This window comes from Neoarius graeffei, chromosome 14 (assembly GCF_027579695.1).
Source record: "Neoarius graeffei isolate fNeoGra1 chromosome 14, fNeoGra1.pri, whole genome shotgun sequence".
Lineage (NCBI taxonomy): Eukaryota > Metazoa > Chordata > Actinopteri > Siluriformes > Ariidae > Neoarius > Neoarius graeffei.
The window spans coordinates 19,912,290-19,931,660 of record NC_083582.1 but is presented as its reverse complement, the minus strand read 5'-3'; positions in this window follow the sequence as shown (position 1 = coordinate 19,931,660).

The following is a 19,371-nucleotide window of genomic DNA, read 5'->3' as shown; positions in this document are numbered from 1 at the left end:
AGGAGACGACAGTGGCTGGCTGCCATCAACCGATCAAATTTAGGACAACTTGACTGTATCCGGATTTGTTCTGATCACTTTGTGACAGGTAGGTTAATATTGTCTTGAATTTCATAGTTACTAAAATAAATGTGATACAAACTATTATCGTGGACCCAACTGGACATAAATCTATCGTATGCTTCCATACTCTTGTAGTTTTGGAAATCCTTTAGTTCACAAAATGGACTTGGGTGAAACATTAGATAGTTCACAAGATCGATGTATGTCACATGTGGCAACAAGCTGGGGTCAACTTTCCATTCCTTCTCACTAACAGTGTATGGATCTACATTCCCAATGAAACGTAACTTCTCAGCATAACGCTCCCATGCCTGCTTATCCAAACTATCACAGTAGTGCTCCATCACTTCAGATGTCTAAATTCTTAAAAAAATCCAAGCTTCTAAGCCCTCTAACACGGAAACTAATCGGTGAATGTAAATAGCTGATGTGTACTCTATGAGCGCTCTGGAACGAGTGACTTCCAAGATGGCCTCGCAGACCGCAGTGTTACTATTTTTAGCATCATCTCGGCGCACTCTATAGAGCGAGTTAAAAACAAGTGACATTTCTGATTTTGCAGTAAAAGCGCTGCCACGTTTATAATGGGAGTGTATGGGGCAGCGCGCCTGTCCTCACTTTCAGGCTTCTCATTCAAAAACTGTAAGTCATATCGCTCAGGTAGACACATTTGTGTGAATCAAGACAAGTGTGACTACAACTTTTGAGAAAATTGTGTGTAGAGTGAAATTTGTGGCTGAACACAGTTTAAATGAGAAAGTTTGAGCTACTTTTTCAAGCTGTCTACACTCTAACTTAACAAGCTCCACTGAAGTGTAACGCCATAGACACCCATTATAAAGTCTGAATTTCTCCAGATTTGATCATGGTGATTGATCAGTGACTGATCAAAAAGTATAGAGCCTAGCAAAAAAGTTGAATGCCGGATCCACACAGGAGAAGTTTGTCTACGTTTTAAAGTTTGAATCATGTCTCTAGGTGAAAGCATGGCAGAGCAGCGGATGTTTGAAAAACATTGAAAATGTGCGGAATATGGAAATTAATTCCATAGAAAATAAATGGGAAATTATGTGATTTTTTTCGCGACTACGTTACGAAAAAAATCGTAGAATGCTGAACAAAGTAATAGCATAGCGAGTCCGATCGAGCCACACGTTTTGATGTATTGTTTGTCTGTGTGCGATGTACGTTTATTGGGTTATTCGAAATCGAAATTTGTACGGAAGATGAAAAACGGAAGAACAAGAGTTTGCTGTGCTTTGCACTGCAAACTATTGACTTCCTATATGGGAGTCAATAGTTTGCAATGCATAGCACTGCATCACTAATAATAAATTCCTGTGCACGCAGTTCCCAGGGTTAAATGTATTTTCCACAGACCATTCATTTATTCACTTTACTCAAATACAAAGTAAAATGGCAGTAAATCATCTTTCTTTTCTTGCATATTGCATCATGAGGCGTTCCTGGCTTGTAAATCTCTTATTTTCGATGCATGACACATTCACGCAACTGAGCATGCTATGAATTAACAACGACAACGGTCTGCAGTGGTGGCAACACAAACACTCAGCGAACATTTCTCCATTTGTGTATGAAAATACACTCCAACGACTCAGTTTGGTTTCATTTACAACCAACGGTGTCTTTTGATGCCAGCACGTAATTGAACGAGAGAAGACTGGTTTACCGGAGACAAAATAAGCATCATCTCTGCTTCTGTTCCCTCCGATGTCGCCTCCGACGGCCCCAACACACTACTGCCTCCGCCGAGTGCGCGCACACACCGCATGTCGGGGCCGCAGATGAGTTACTCTCCCTTGATCAACGAAGTTGGCGGGGAATTTGTGGTTATTATCGGTACAAACAGCGTGAATCACAACTTAAATGAGTGCGGTTCAGTTTGACATTACTGTCAGTCCGTTAGATAAACATTTAATTTTATTAAAATCGAAAATTAATATTTAGAGCCTGTGGGCTACAAAAATAATAGTCATTAAAGTAGCCGGCTGGACTTGTGTAGTTGGCTGTATGGCCGGCAGCCGGCGCTTGTGGAAAGCCCTGTCGAATCAGCTCTGTGCATGCGCCATGCGGCACAAAAAAATGGCAGCCACCATGAAGGAAGGAGATTCGGAGTTTTCAAACATTTGCTTAAGTGTGAAATCGCAAAATGGTATTCTAGCAAACAACAAAATAGTAAAGATTCAGAAAAACAAATCATTCAGTGATCATTTTAATAGTGTAATTTCATCCGAACTACGCCTAACGGTCGTAGAACTACAAAAAGTCCGTGTGTCGGACATTTTAAGTACCTTTGTAAAAGTTTTGCAAATATTGCAGTCAGCATTTAAAATGCTAACTTAAAGTTTTTGTACAAGTTTCAGTTGATTAAACTGTCATTTTATTAAATGTGTCTGCTTTTGTAATAAAAAAGTACTGAAAGAAAAAAACAAACAGCATTGCGATTTCTTATCCATCCATTTAAAAAAAAAAACAACAAAAAAAAACACTTCCCTCCCTCCCGAAATTTTTTTTGCTCACCCGGTAGACAGGAAACGGATTTTTTTTTAAGGATGGCCTGAGAGTCGCAACCCAGTCTTTGGGAAACAGTATGGTAGAGTATTGTCTTGGAATGGCAAATTGCATAGATTGCAACTAAAATTAATCATCACATTTGCAAGCACACAGCTGTGTACATCTAAGGCCAAAGCGATAGCATTTGCACCTTCCAAAGCATTCAGTCTTGCACCTGCATTTTGTCAACTGTTGGCAGCTCTGGGCTATTGGTGGGAGTGTTGTCCAAACTATTTTCCAAATTTCACCTTCTTTTCGCCAACCCCAGTTGGCTGGGCTCTCTGTATGCATTTGACAAAGTTGCTTGGGCCCAGATGCAGGCAGCTTGATAAGTGGCACGCTTCACATGCTGTACAAGGGATGCCCTTGTGGGTGGAATGGCATCATAAGACCATTGCTTCTGGGCAAACATGTCATGTCTTGCATCATCAACCCCATCAGCAGTGCTGTTCTTGTTGTACATAGTGATGACAAATTTTTCAAGCATGCCGAGATCTGCGTTATCTGTTACTGGTGGGTACTGGCTGAATTTCTGAAAGACATGAGACACTTCAGGGCATACCTCCCAGGTTTGCCATGCAGTCTTTTTACCTTTGCCACAAAAGGCGGACACATCACCACATCACATCACGAGAAGTTTACCATCACTCAGGTTACGAGCACATTTATTGAGTCTGTCATTCAGCTGCATGGTCATTGCCTGGCGTAGTTCAGACACAGGTTCCATCTTTTCACAAAGGAAACACTGCTGCACTTCAAGGGTAGTTCTTCGCATTGTGTCCCCCTCATCAGGGTCATTCTGGATGCCTGCTGCCCTTTTTCTTGCACACTCAAGCTTGCTGTTACTGAACATCAAATGGCAGCTTTGGTGATATTTTGCATTATTCCTTCACAGTGTGTCTTCAGTACCACCTCCATCATCCAATCGTGACACATCTAACCTGATTGGCAGCTGATTAATTGCTTGAAAGAGTGGTAAATTTGTGGCAATCATAGAATAACCATCAAGACTGCAAGGATAATGTGTTGGAGTTTTCAATTCTTCCTTTTTATCTGTCTGACAAAGACAACATTTTGTCCAGTCAGTTTGAGATACACCACTCAGCAGATTGAAAGTGGACATTTTGTGTGACAGTTTAGGCCGAGGGGCTATCCTTTTACCACCCAACCGTAAAAAACTGTGAAAATACCTAAGCACATTGAAGTATGGGATACAACTAGGTTCAAACATCAGTGCTCTACACCTAGCCCGATCGTTCATCCAGTGCCATTTAAGTCCCATGCGATCTGTACACTGTCTGGGTAATTAAAGCCCCATTACCCTTGGCTCGGCTATCCCGTGTTGGCACATCCTGTCAATTCAGCTGCGGCTATCTAACTACAATACTACAACTATCTAGACTAGGCCTACTAGTTGGTGTATATACAGGGCTGATTAGATAGCATTTGAGACACTAAATTATACTGTAACTACAGTGACTCCTACAGTTAGTACACTACAACTAGTGAGTATAGTACTTAGCTGACACCGAACCCCATGCTGAGTCTCACAGCAATGATGTCACCAGTGTGCCCTGGTTGTGCTTTGACATCACTCTCTTATAAAAAGAACATCAATTGCGCTTGATTACAATATTTTCACGTGGATAAAGATCATTTTGACCTTGGACTGTTACTTTTTAAAATTGCATTTCTAATCGACTTTTGATGGAAACTGAGAATTTGAGTTTAAAATACCTGTTGTCTTGGATTTGCTTTGGCACGAATGAATGTGTCATGGCAAATGATGCCCAGAACATCACAATATGTCCATACACTCAATTTCTACACTGAAAACCTTTACTTTCCATTTTATATGGCGGCCATCTTTAAAAAGGGCCACCATCTTGGATTTTCAGGCGGCTAACGGGCTTTTCTAAAAAAGTGGGTCCTAATCATTGTTCATGCCAAATTTGGTGCTTGTATCACAAAGTGAACGATTCTTCTGGAATATTGACTTAATCTGCTGCACTACAAGTCTCCCGGTGTCCGGCTTAACGAGCCGGGCCTCGCCCCTCATAACCTGCCGCACTCTGCCTCATCTCCTCGGTCTAAACTGCGGCAGGTGCCGCTGGCTCTCTGACCGAATGATAACACTTCATTTACAACAAGTTGCTGTTACTTGCAAAAACACTTGCTCAAGCAAAAAGCTACTATATTTATAAACATAAGTTTATTTCAATTATTATTATTTCAATTCTTCTTTTTTTTTTTTATTTATTGCACTGCCTGTTTACACCGTGGGTCAGAGAGGACTGAAATTTTATCTGTGCTGCATGTTGAGCATGTATAGCATATTTGACAATAAACTTGACTTACCTGTGTGTGTTAATCATCCAGCAAAACATTAAGTCCTTTAATGATGACGTCTGGGCAGAGGTCCACATGCAGCCCAGTGGGTACCACCCACATTCGAAAACTAACCAATCACAACGAAGCCCGCCAAAAATGCTCCGTGTGTATCAGAAAAGTGTATGAAAATGCAATTCAGCCACCGCCACTAGGGTCTGCTGTGTTATACACTGGGATGCACTCAATCAGGTTAGCGGTAAAAAGGGACTTTCAGAGAAAAACAGAATCTATGCTATTTAGAGGTCCGCGTAGAGTCGGTACGCAGTCAGGTGTAAAGTCCGGCCAAACCATAAAAACCAACGCACCCACACACACCCACCCCCCAGATATATAGATCAATCACACACATACATACACACACACACACACACACACACACACTTGGGTCCATAAATATTTGAACAGACACATTTTTCTAATTTTGGTTCTGTACATTACCACAATGAATTTTGAACAAAAACAATTCAGATGCAGTTGAAGTTCAGACTTTCAGCTTTAATTCAGTGGGTTGAACAAAATGATTGCATAAAAATGTGAGGAACTAAAGCATTTTTTTTTAAAAACACAATCCCTTCATTTCAGGGGCTCAAAAGTAATTGGACAAATTAAATAATTGTAAATAAAACGTTCATTTCTAATACTTGGTTGAAAACCCTTTGTTGGCAATGACTGCCTGAAGTCTTGAACTCATGGACATCACCAGACACTGTGTTTCCTCCTTTTTAATGCTCTGCCAGGCCTTTACTACACCGGTTTTCAGTTGCTGTTTGTTTGTGGGCCTTTCTGTCTGAAGTTTAGTCTTTAACAAGTGAAATGCATGCACAATTGGGTTGAGATCAGGTGACTGACTTGGCCATTCAAGAATATTCCACTTCTTTGCTTTAATAAACTTCTGGGTTGCTTTGGCTTTATGTTTTGTGTCATTGTCCATCTGTATTATGAAACGCCGACCAATCAGTTTGGCTGCATTTGAGCACAAAGTACGTCTCTGAATACCTCAGAATTCATCCGGCTGCTTCTGTCCTATGTCACATCAATAAACACTAGTGACCCAGTGCCACTGGCAGCCATGCATGCCCAAGCCATCACACTGCCTCTGCCGTGTTTTACAGATGATCTGGTATGCTTTGGATCATGAGCTGTACCACGCCTTCGCCATACTTTTTTCTTTCCATCATTCTGGTAGAGGTTGATCTTGGTTTCATCTGTCCAAAGAATTGTCCAAAGAGGTTCTTCCAGAACTGTACTGGCTTTTTTAGATGTTTTTTTTTAGCAAAGTCCGATCTAGATTTTTTATTCTTGAGGCTTATGAGTGGCTTGCACCGTGCAGTGAACCCTCTGTATTTACTTTCATGCAGTCTTCTCTTTATGGTAGATTTGGATATTGATGCACCTACCTCCTGGAGGGTATTGTTCACTTGGTTGGCTGTTATGAAGGGGTTTCTCTTCACCATGGAAATTATTCTGCGATCATCCACCACTGTTGTCTTCTGTGGGCGTCCAGGTCTTTTTTGCATTGATGAGTTCACTAGTGCTTTCTTTCTTTCTCAGGATGTACCAAACTGTAGATTTTGCTACTCCTAATATTGTAGCAATTTCTCGGATGGGTTTTTTTCTGTTTTCGCAGCTTAAGGATGGCTTGTTTCACCTGCATGGAGAGCTCCTTTGACCACATGTTTTTTTCACAGCAAAATCTTCCAAATGCAAGCACCACACCTCAAATCAACTCCAGACCTTTTATCTACTTGAGAATGACATAACGAAGGAACTGCCCACACCTGCCCATGAAATAGCCTTTGAGTCAATTGTCCAATTACTTTTGGTCCCTTTAAAGACAGGGTGGCACATGTTAAGGAGCTGAAACTCCTAAACCCTTCATCCAATTTTAACGTGGATACCCTCAAATGAAAGCTGAAAGTCTGGACTTTATGGCCATATCCATTATATAATTATAACTTGAATATATGTTTCAGTAAACAGGTAAAAAACAATTTATGTCAGTGTCATATATACAGTGGGGCAAAAAAGTATTTAGTCAGCCACCAATTGTGCAAGTTCTCCCACTTAAAAAGACTTAAAAAGATGAGAGGCGCCTGTAATTTTCATCATAGGTCCACTTCAACTATGAGAGACAGAATGGGGGAAAGAATCCAGGAAATCACATTGTAGGATTTTTAATGAATTAATTGGTAAATTCCTCAGTAAAATAAGTATTTGGTCACCTACAAACAAGCAAGATTTCTGGCTCTCACAGACCTGTAACAACTTCTTTAAGAGGCTCCTCTGTCCTCCACTCGTTACCTGTATTAATGGCACCTGTTTGAACTCATTATCAGCATAAAAGACACCTGTCCACAACCTCAAACAGTCACAATCCAAACTCCACTATGGCCAAGACCAAAGAGCTGTCAAAGGACACCAGAAACAAAATTGTAGACCTGCACCAGGCTGGGAAGACTGAATCTGCAATAGGTAAGCAGCTTGGTGTGAAGAAATCAACTGTGGGAGCAATTATTAGAAAATGGAAGACATACAAGACCACTGATAATCTCCCTCGATCTGGGGCTCCACGCAAGATCTCACCCCGTGGGGTCAAAATGATCACAAGAATGGTGAGCAAAAATCCCAGAACCACACAGGGGGACCTAGTGAATGACCTGCAGAGAGCTGGGACCAAAGTAACAAAGGCTACCATCAGTAACACACTACACCGCCAGGGACTCAAATCCTGCAGTGCCAGACGTGTCCCCCTGCTTAAGCCAGTACATGTCCAGGCCCGTCTGAAGTTTGCTAGAGAGCATTTGGATGATCCAGAAGAGGATTGGGAGAATGTCATATGGTCAGATGAAACCAAAATAGAACTTTTTGGTAAAAACTCAACTTGTCGTGTTTGGAGGAGAAAGAATGCTGAGTTGCATCCAAAGAACACCATACCTACTGTGAAGCATGGGGGTGGAAACAACATGCTTTGGGGCTGTTTTTCTGCAAAGGGACCAGGACGACTGATCCATGTAAAGGAAAGAATGAATGGGGCCATGTATCATGAGATTTTGAGTGAAAACCTCCTTCCATCAGCAAGGGCATTGAAGATGAAACGTGGCTGGGTCTTTCAGCATGACAATGATCCCAAACACACCGCCCGGGCAACAAAGGAGTGGCTTCGTAAGAAGCATTTCAAGGTCCTGGAGTGGCCTAGCCAGTCTCCAGATCTCAACCCCATAGAAAATCTTTGGAGGGAGTTGAAAGTCCGTGTTGCCGAGCAACAGCCCCAAAACATCACTGCTCTAGAGGAGATCTGCATGGAGGAATGGGCCAAAATACCAGCAACAGTGTGTGAAAACCTTGTGAAGACTTACAGAAAATGTTTGGCCTCTGTCATTGCCAACAAAGGATATATAACAAAGTATTGAGATGAACTTTTGTTATTGACCAAATACTTATTTTCCACCATAATTTGCAAATAAATTCTTTAAAAATCAGACAATGTGATTTTCTGGATTTTTTTTCTCATTTTGTCTCTCATAGTTGAGGTATACCTATGATGAAAATTACAGGCCTCTCTCATCTTTTTAAGTGGGAGAACTTGCACAATTGGTGACTGACTAAATACTTTTTTGCCCCACTGTGTGTGTGTGTGTGTGTGTGTGTGTGTGTGTATATATATATATATATATACACACACACACACACATATACACACACATGCCCTTTGTGCAGCAATAACTGCAACTAAACGTTTCCAGTAACTGTTGATCAGTTCTGCACACTGGCTTGGGCAAATTTTAGCCCATTCCTCCATACAGAACAGCTTCAACTCTGGGATGTTGGTGGGTTTCCTCACATGAACTGCTCACTTCAGGTCCTTCCACAACATTTCGATTGGATTAAGATCGGGACTTTACCTTGGCCATTTCAACACATTAACTTTATTCTTCTTTAACCATTCTTTGAGAGAACGACTTGTGTGCTTAGGGTTGTTGTCTTGCTGCATGACCCACCTTCTCTTGAGATTCAGTTCATGGACAGATGACCTGAAATTTTCCTTTAGAATTTGCTGGTATAATTCAGAATTCACTGTTCCATTAATCAGGGGTTTTCAAAGTAGAGAGAGTCAGCCCCCCCCCCAGAGAGCAAATAAACAATTGCACCCCCCCCTTACAATTTTTGTTGTTGCTATACTTAATGTTCCATTCGTATTTAAAAAAAAAATGCTTGTACACATTTTTTTTCTTTTACACATTTTAAACATATGAGCTTTTTTAAAACATCTTTTTTACACATTTAACATCTGTGCTTTTTAAAAACTTTTTTTTTTTTACACATTTTAAACATCTTGTTTTACACATTTTAAACATCTCATAGCATCGTTAGCTAGCACCTCTTGGCAGACAACACACTGTGGCAATGGAGCATCTTCAGATCCAGTCCATGAAAATCCAAACTTTAAATAATCGTCGTCATACTTCCTTCTTGTTTTGCTTGGCCCAGACTCCGTCTCCTCACTCACTGTAGCTTTAGGTACTAAAAATCGATCCATTTTGTCTCTGGCAAAGGCTAGCTGAAGTTCGCTAAATGTCCGTAATAGTAACTTATACTGGTTTATTTTTCCTCACGTTGCGCCCCCCCGAAGAACTCTAGCGCACCCTAGAGGAGGCACACCCCACACTTTGAAAAGCCCTGCCATTAATGATGACAAGCTGTCCTGGCCCAGATGCAGCAAAACAGGCCCAAACCATGATACTCCCAATACCACTATCACCACAGATGGAATAAGGTTCTTATGCTGGAATGCAGGGTTTTCCTTTCTCCAAACATAATGCCTCTCATTTGAAACAAAGAGTTCTATTTTGGTCTCAACCGTCCACAAAACATTTTTTCAACAGCCTTCTAGCTTGTCCACATGATCTTTAGCAAACAGCAGACGAGCAGCAATGTTCTTTTTGGAGAGCAGTGGCTTTCTCCTTGCAACCCTGCCATGCACACCATTGTTGTTCAGTGTTCTCCTGATGGTGAACTCATGACCATTACCCAATGTGAGAGAGGCCTTCAACTGCTTAGAAGTTACCCTGGAGTCCTTTTGTGACCTCGCCAACTATGACACACCTTGCTCTTGGAGTGATCTTTGTTGGTCGACCACTCCTGGGGAGGGTAACAATGGTCTTGAATGTCCTCCATTTGTACACAATCTGACTGTGGATTGGTGGAGTCCAAACTCTTTAGAGATGGTTTTGTAACCTTTTCCAGCCTGATGAGCATCAACAACGCTTTTTCTGAGGTCCTCAGAAATCTCCTTTGTTCATGCCATGATACTCTTCCACAAACATGTGTTGTGAAGATCAGGCTTTGATAGATCCCTGCTCTTTAAATAAAACAGGGTGTCCACTCACACCTGATTGTCATCCCATTGATTGAAAACACCTGACTAATTTCACCTTCAAATGAACTGCTAATCCTAGAGGTTAGCATACTTTCGCCACTCACATATGTAATATTGGATCATTTTCTTCAATTTCAATTTTCGTCTCATTTGTTTATCTGGGTTCTCTCTATCTACTTTTAGGCATTGTGTGGAAATCTGATGTTTTAGGTCATATTTATGCCGAAATATAGAAAATTCTAAAGGGCTCACAAACTTTCAAGCACACATACATATACATATATATATACACACATACATACATTATATATATATATATATATATATATATATATATATATATATATATATAAAAAAAGCAGTGGGCCAAAGCCAGAACCTTGTGGAACACCAAACTTTACCTCAGTATGTCTAGAAAAATCATCATTTACATCAACATCCTGATAGCAATCAGTTAAATAAGAGCTGAGCCAGGAGAGGGCCATTCCCTTAACTCCCACAACATTTTCTAGTCTATCCAAAAGAATGGAATGATCAGTGGTATCAAATGCTGCACTAAGGTCAAGCAACACAAGCAGCGAAACACAGCTCTGATCAGATGACAACAGTAGGTCATTCACTACTTTAACTAGTGCCGTCTCAGTGCTATGATAAGGTCTAAATCCTGACTGATACATTTCATGGATGTTATTCCTATGTAAATATGAGCATAACTACCATGCTGCAGTTTTTTATAGGATCTTTGAGATAAAGGGGAGATTTGATTTGGCCGATAATTGGACTGGGATCAAGGTCAGGTTTTTTTTAATCAGGGGTTTGATAACTGCAAGTTTAAAGGATTTGGGTACACTACCAATCCAAAGAGAAGAATTTATTATTTTTCGAAGCGGTTCAATTACTTCAGGTATTATCTGTTTGAATAGATGTGTAGGTAAGGGATCTAGTACACAAGTTGAGTATTTTGATGCAGAGATTAATGAAAGTAATTCAATTTCTTTAAGGGGAGTAAAACATTCTAATTGCTGATCTGATTCACTTTTATTGTTAACTACAGGGTTACTTAAATTGTCACTTAAGTTGTCTGACCTTAAGTTACTATTTTCAATTTTGTCATTGAAAAAAATAATCAAGTTGTTACGACTACATACTGCAGGTGTGTCTCCCCAGTGGTCTTTTTCCTGGTTAATTTTGCTACAATATTTAGTCAGAATCTAGGATTATCATCATCTCTCCTCCCTAATAGAAGATATGTTGCTCTAGCAGCACTAAGAGCTTTTCTGTACTTCAGAAACCTCTCCTTCCAAGCTAATTTGAACACTACCACTTTTGTTTGACGCCATTTATGTTCCAATTTTCGAGTGGCCTGTTTTAAAGTGCGAGTGTCATTATACCAGGGTGCTAATTTTTTCCTCTCTGATCATTTTCCTTTTAAGTGGAGCTACATTTGCGAAAGTATAGTGAAACGTTGACTAAATATTCAGTTGCCTGATCAAGTTCTGCAGGAGCAGACAATGATCCAAAGTTGATAACTCTGGGAGATCACTTATAAAACTGTGCAGTAGTTGACGTGAATGTCTGTTTAATACAGTGGTGTGGTGAAGTGCATATATTGTTACTCAGACATATTTTGAATGAGATGAGATAATGATCTGAGATAAATTCAGACTGTGGACGTGTGACTATGTTTAACCCGAATGTTAGATCGAGAGTGTGACCACCATTATGGGTCGGTCCTAACACATTCTGATTAACCCCTACTGACTAAAATGGATGCAAACCCTGCTTTCAAAGGGTCTTCTGGATTATCGAAGTGCATATTAAAATCCCCTCCTAGAACTGTCACCTTATTATGGTGGAGGGGTTTGTGTGCTTGAATGATCCTAGGAGCTATGTTGTCGGGGGTATTACGCCCCTGTTAGGGTTTCCCCAAGGCAGACAGGTCATAGGTGAAAGGCCACACCAAGAGCAGTTCACCAAATCCCTTATGGATATTAAAAGAACAAGGACCGTGACATTGCCCGGTATGGCGCAGCCCCACCCTGGAGCCAGGCCCGGGGTTGGGGCTCGTATGCGAGCACCTGGTGGCCGGGCCTTTGCCCACGGGGCCCGGCCGGGCTCAGCCCGAAGCAGTGATGTGGACCTGACTTCCTGTGGGTTCACCACCCACAGAGGTAGCCATAGGGGGCTGGTGCAGTGTGGATTGGGCGGCAGTCGAAGGCAGGGGCCTCGACAACCTGATCCCCCAAGACAGTGGCTAGCTATTGGGACACGGAATGTCACTTCACTGGGGGGGGGGGGGGGGGGGGGGGGAGCCTGAGCTTGTGCAGGAGGTTGAGAGGTACCGGCTAGAGATAGTAGGGCTCACCTCCACACACAGCTTGGGCTCCGGAACCCAGCTCCTTGAGAGTGGTTGGACTCTCCACTTCTCTGGAGTTGCCCATGGTGAGCGGCGGCGGGCTGGTGTGGGCTTGCTTATAGCTCCCCAGCTCAGCCGCCATGTGTTGAAGTTTACCCCAGTGAACGAGAGGGTCGCCTCTCTGCACCTTCGGATCGGGGAGAGGGCTCTTGCTGTCGTTTGTGCCTATGGGCTGAAAAGCAGTCTAGAGTATCCGGCCTTCTTGGAGTCCCTGGGAAAGGTACTGAGGTGCGCTCAGTCTGGGGACTCCATTGTTCTACTGGGGGACTTCAACGCTCACGTGGGCGACAACAGTGACACCTGGAGGGGCGTGGTTGGGAGGAACGGCCTCCCCGATCTGAACCCGTGTGGTGTTTTGTTATTGGACTTCTGTGCTAGTCACGGTTTGTCCATAAACACCATGTTCGAGCATAGGGGTATCCATAAGTGCACATGGCACCAGGACACCTTAGGTCAGAGGTCGATGATCGACTTTGTTGTTTCATCTGATCTCTGGCCCTATGTCTTGGACACTCGGGTGAAGAGAGGGGCTGAGCTGTCAACTGATCACCACCTGGTGGTGAGTTGGATCCGGTGGCAGAGGAGGAAGCCGGACAGACCTGGCAGGCCCAAACGTATGGTGAGGGTCTGCTGGGAACGTCTGGCTGAGCACTCTGTCGGGGAGGTCTTTAACTCCCACCTCCGGGAGAGCTTCTCCCAGCTTCTGAGGGAGGCGGGGGACATTGAGTCTGAGTGGACCATGTTCTCTACCTCCATTGTAGACGCGGCTGTTCGGAGCTGTGGCCGCAAGGTCTCCGGTGCCTGTCGTGGCGGCAATCCCTGAACCTGGTGGTGGACACCGGAAGTAAGGGAGGCCGTCAAGCTGAAGGAGTCCTATCAGGTCATGTTGGCCTCCGGGACTCCTGAGGCAGATGACTGGTATCGGCAGACCAGACGTGCCACAGCTCGGGCTGTTGCGGGGGCAAAAACTTGGAACTGGGAGGAGTTCGGTGAGGCCATGGAGGAGGACTATCGGTCGGCCTTGAAGAAATTCTGGCAAACCGTCCGGCGCCTCAGGAGGGGGAAGCAGTACTCTGCTAACACTGTTTACAGTGCAGGTGGGGAGCTGTTGACCTCGACTGGGGACATTGTCGGGCGGTGGAAGGAATACTTCGAGGATCTCATCAATCTCACAGTCACGTCTTCCAATGAGGAAGCAGAGGCTGATGACTCAGAGGTGGACTCATCCATTACCCAAGCTGAAGTCACTGAGGTGGTTTGCAAGCTCCTCAGTGGCAAGGCACCGGGGGTGGATGAGATCCGCCCTGAGTATCAAGTCTCTGGCTGTTGTGGTGCTGTCTTGGCTGACATGCCTCTTCAACATCGCGTGACAGTCAGGGACAGTGCCTCTGGAGTGGCAGACTGGGGTGGTGGTCCCTCTTAAGAAAGGGGACTGGAGAATGTGCTCCAATTATAGGGGAAAATCACACTTCTCAGCCTCCCCGGGAAGGTTTACTCCAGGGTGCTGAAGAGGAGAACTCTGCCAATAGTCAAACCTCGGATCCAGGAGGAACAATGCAGTTTTCATCCTGGTCGTGGAACACTGGACCAGCTCTATCCCCTTCATAGGGTGCTTGAGGGTTCATGGGAGTTTACCCAATCCACATGTGCTTTGTGAATCTGGAGAAGGCATTCGACCGTGTCCCTCGTGGTATTCTGTGGGGGGGGGTGCTTCGGGAGTATGGGGTTCAGGGCTCTTTGCTAAGGGCTGTCCAGTCCCTGTACGAACAGAGCAAGAGTCTGGTTCGCATTGCCCGCAGCAAGTCAGACCTGTTCCCTGTGCATGTTGGACTCCGGCAGGGCTGCCCTTTGTCACCGGTTCTGTTCATAATTTTTATGGACAGAATTTCTAGGCACAGCCAGGGGCCGGAAGGAATCCTGTTTGGGAACCAGAGGATTTCATCTCTGCTTTTTGCAGATGATGTTGTCCTGTTGGCTTCTTCAAACCAGTACCTTCAGTATGCACAGGGGTGGTTTGCAGTAGAGAGTGTGAAGCAGCTGGGATGAGAATCAGCACCTCCAAGTCCGAGGCCATGGTTCTCGACTGGAAAAGGGTGGCTTGCCCGCTCCAGGTTGGTGGAGAAGTCCTGCCTCAAGTGGAGGAGTTCAAGTATCTCAGGATCTTGTTCACGAGTGAGGGAAGGATAGAGCATGAGATCGACAGGCGGATCAGTGCAGCCTCTGCAGTGATGCGGTCGCTTTACCGGTCCGTTGCGGTGAAGGAGCTGAGCCAAAAGGCAAAGCTCTCAATTTACCGGTCGATCTACGTTCCGACTCTCACCCATGGTCATGAGCTTTGGGTAATGACCGAAAGAACAAGATCGCGGATACAAGTGGCCGAAATGAGTTTCCTTTGCAGGGTGGCTGGGCACTCCCTTAGAGATAGGGTGAGAAGCACAGTCACTCGGGAGGAGCTCGGAATAGAGCCGCTGCTCCTCCACATCGAGAGGAATCAGCTGAGGTGGCTCGGGCATCTCTTTCGGATGCCTTCTGGACCCCTCCCTGGGGAGGTGTTCCAGGCATGTCTCCCCGGGAGGAGGCCCCGGGGAAGACCCAGGACACGCTGGAGGGACTATGTCTCTCGGCTAGCCTGGGAACGCCACGGTGTTCTTCCTGAGGAGCTGGCCAAGGTGTCTGGGGAGAGGGAAGTTTGGGCTTCCATGCTCAGACTGCTGCCTCCGCGACCCGGCCCCGGATAAGCGGATGAAGACGAGACAAGACGATATTATATTAAAATCTCCAACAACTAAAGCTTTGTCTAAGGAAATAACCAGGTCTGAGATATAGTCCACAAATTCAGAAAGAAACTCCGAATATGGCCCCGGGGGCCTGTAAATAATAAGTAATGGAATTGACTGGGTAGACTTATTTTTTGAGGCTATGTACATTATATTAATATGAAGAACTTCAAACTTATTAAATTTATAACCAAGTTGTGGTGTTACACCTAGATAATCATTATAAATAACTGCGATGCCTCCTCCTTTGCCAGTCTGATGAGGCTGGTGTATATAACTATCCAGGAGGACTAACTTCATTTAATGCTATGACTTTTCCTGTGTGACTTCCTTTGCCACTCCACGTCCAAGAAGTTGTGTCTGGGAAAGAGAGGAGCTAAAGCCGAACTGTAATCAGTTACTCAGCTTAAATTTTATAACTGCGCTGCGCTTTGGACGATAATGATAATAATTATAAGAAACAGAAGTCAGTGTGACTCCGTTTCCACATAAACACCCGGCCTTTTTTAAAAAGCATCACCCGAGAAACAAATGTTGGCTCTGGACTCCGATTGATTGATGCGTTCACTGCATCCACTCAGAATGTGAGTCTTTCCGTCTTTTTTCCTTCTTCTGTCCATCATGCACGCTTCCACTAAAGCGCTGTTCTGGGAAAAAAATATATGCAAATTTGAACCGCAAACTTTTATTTACTGCTAGTTAGCTTCTTAGCTAGGCTATGCTAACTAGCTAGCATACTTAACAACAGCTAAGTAAAAGTACACGTTTGGTTGTTCTTCCTGTATTCTGGATGCAAACTATAGTAACGGATCCAAGGTGTTTTATAAAAGAAAACGTGTTTCGTTAGCTGGTTATTTTTGCTTGAGTGAAAGTTAGTTAGTGTGTGTGTGTTGGTGTAAATGCTGTAGTTACAGGTTGCTTTTACCTGCAAATGGGTGATGGCTAAAGTTTACTGCATGCACCTCCAACTTGTGCACGAGACTCAAGTGTAGGTGGTGTTTATTCTTATTTATTATTGTTATTATTATTACATCCAAGCGTAGCTCCGAGTTAAATGCTCTCAAAATGTCCAAAAGATCAAATAAGTTAAAATGGACCGATCAAATGAACAAAGATATTCTATTGTGCAAGAGGAGAGCCCTAGAGTTGATAAAATCAGAAAATCCACCCCAGAAAGATGATGGTAAGAAAAAGGGCTATATTGAAGTAATGAAGCAACTCTGGGAAGAAAGTAGCTATTCTCATCTTGGACTCAAAGCTCAAAACCTGAGACACCAAGCCTCGCGGCTCGAAAAACTCCAAGAATCTTCTACAAACCAGAGAGATCAAGAAAATGTGGATAGTTCTGATAATACTCTAATACCTCAAGTAATTGAGAGTAGATCCGAAGATAATGAGGTAGAATATAAAACAAATCAATCGAGACTTAGCATGAATTTGCATAGTATAACTTCGCACGTCCCGGAGGACTTGGAGAATAAAGATAACAATGGAACAACTGAAATACGACCAAATCTGCCCGATGCTAATGTTTTGCCATCTTATCTTGCAAAGAAAAAACCTTGGGGGTTTTCAACAACTGGAGCTTTTTGTCAGGAAGTAAATAGGATATATGATGAAATCGTCCACTTTAAAAGGAACATTTTCAACGTGCCATCTGGAAGGGCTGGAAAAGATTTCATAATGGAGCTTGTATCCTGGCTGAGGCATTTTAACATGGATATGAATAGTATTGCTTTAAAAGCATTTATGGTACTTCCAACACTTATTCTGCAAAAACTCTCTCCAAAATCTAAAGCTAAAGAGCACAGTGCTGCTATAGAACGAAGGCTTAAATTATGGAAGCAAGGGGATCTTACCACGTTGATGAAAGAAATTAAATTCATCCAAAGTAAATTCAATTCCTCAAGAAAAGAAAAATCTATGCAGGATATTTCTAAAGTCTTTGCAAGACTTGTCATGAAAGGGAATCTTTCAGCTGCTTTAAAACTTCGACAAGGAGACGTCCTCAGGAGTCTTAAAGTGCCATTCCACCATTGGATGTATTCTTTGGCATAAAATACAATATATTTTATGACATGACTAGCCAGAGAAATCTTTTAGCTTCAAAATGATATATCAAACAATTTTTTGACAACGACAAGTATATTAATTTTGCGACCAAAGTCACCTACCCTTTTAATTTCCGTGCGGTAGTGAAACGTGATGTCATCAGCAGGTTCCCCTTCTTGTGTACCACATGTCGGTCTATTTTTAGACCAGGAAACCCCCAAAGTGAGAGAGTCATTTCTCCTCGTATATGGGGGCCAAAAAAATTGCAAAAATTGAGTTAATCTTTCAGTTAGCTAGATTTATTGGTATTAGCTAGATTTATTGGTATTATTTTTATCGCGTTCTATCCGCCACTGCTGATAATATGTGCCACGTCACGTGGTACACAAGAAGGGGAACCTGCCGATGACATCACGCGCGGAAATTAAAAGGGTAGGTGACTTTGGTCGCAAAAGTAATATACTTGTCGTTGTCAAAAAATTATGTTTGATATATCATTTTGAAGCTAAAAGATTTCTCTATCTAGTGATACCATTTATATATGTTGTCAAAATATATTGTATTTTATGCCAAAGAATACATCCAATGGTGGAATGGCACTTTAAATCTTTCTCCGGCCGTACTTGCAGAGCTTGAAAAGAAGCACCCACCAGCTGCTGGCATCAAAGAGGAAAGCTTGTTACACGGTCCGTTGGATCTTATTCCACCTGGGATTTTTGAGTCAATCGACGAGCAGATGGTATACAAGGCTGCAATGAGAACGAGAGGCTCCGCAGGACCTTCTGGAATGGATGCAGAACTTTACCAGCAAATCTTGTGCTCGAAGAATTTTAACTCCGAGGGAAAGATCTTGCGAGAGGAAATAGCGACAATGACGAGAAATCTGTTGAAATTCTCATATCATCCATCTCTTCTAGAAGGCTACACCTCATGTAGGTTGATACCTTTGGACAAAGATCCTGGTGTTCATCCAATTGGTACTGGTGAAGTGCTGCGACGAATTATTGGTAAAACCATATCCAGCCTTTTCAAAGAAGAGCTAAAGCAAGCAGCAGGACCCCTTCAGGTCTGCGCTGGATTTGGTGGAGGGGCTGAGGCGGCCATACATGCGATGAATGACATCTTCCAAGAGGATGAGATGGATGGAGTACTGCTGATAGACGCAAGTAACGCCTTCAACCAGATGAACCGATCGATGGCTATGCATAACATCTGCATTATATTTAAAGAAATATCTTTATACGTCATCAACACATAGAAATCCATCAAGGCTTTTCATATGCAGTGGAGGAGAGATTTTGTCGCAAGAAGGCACAACCCAAGGTGACCCTCTAGCAATGCCATGGTACTCAGTTAATACATCAATCATTATTGAGACACTGAGAAACGAAATACCGTCGGTGAAACAGGTGTGGTTGGCTGACGATTCAGCAGGAGCTGGAACTATTGCATTTCTTTCCAATTGGTTTAAATTTATAGTAAAAGAAGGCCAAAAGTATGGTTATATAGTTAATGGTTCAAAAAGCTGGCTGATCACAAAATCTGAATCTCTGTCTAATGAAGCGAAGCTGATATTTGGAGAGGATGTCAACATAACTTGTGAAGGCAAACGCCATCTCGGAGCAGTAATTGGATCTAAAAACTTGAAGGATACGTTTTGCGAGGAAAAGATTGACAACTGGAGAGCAGAGCTCGAAACACTAGCTGAGATAGCAAAGAAC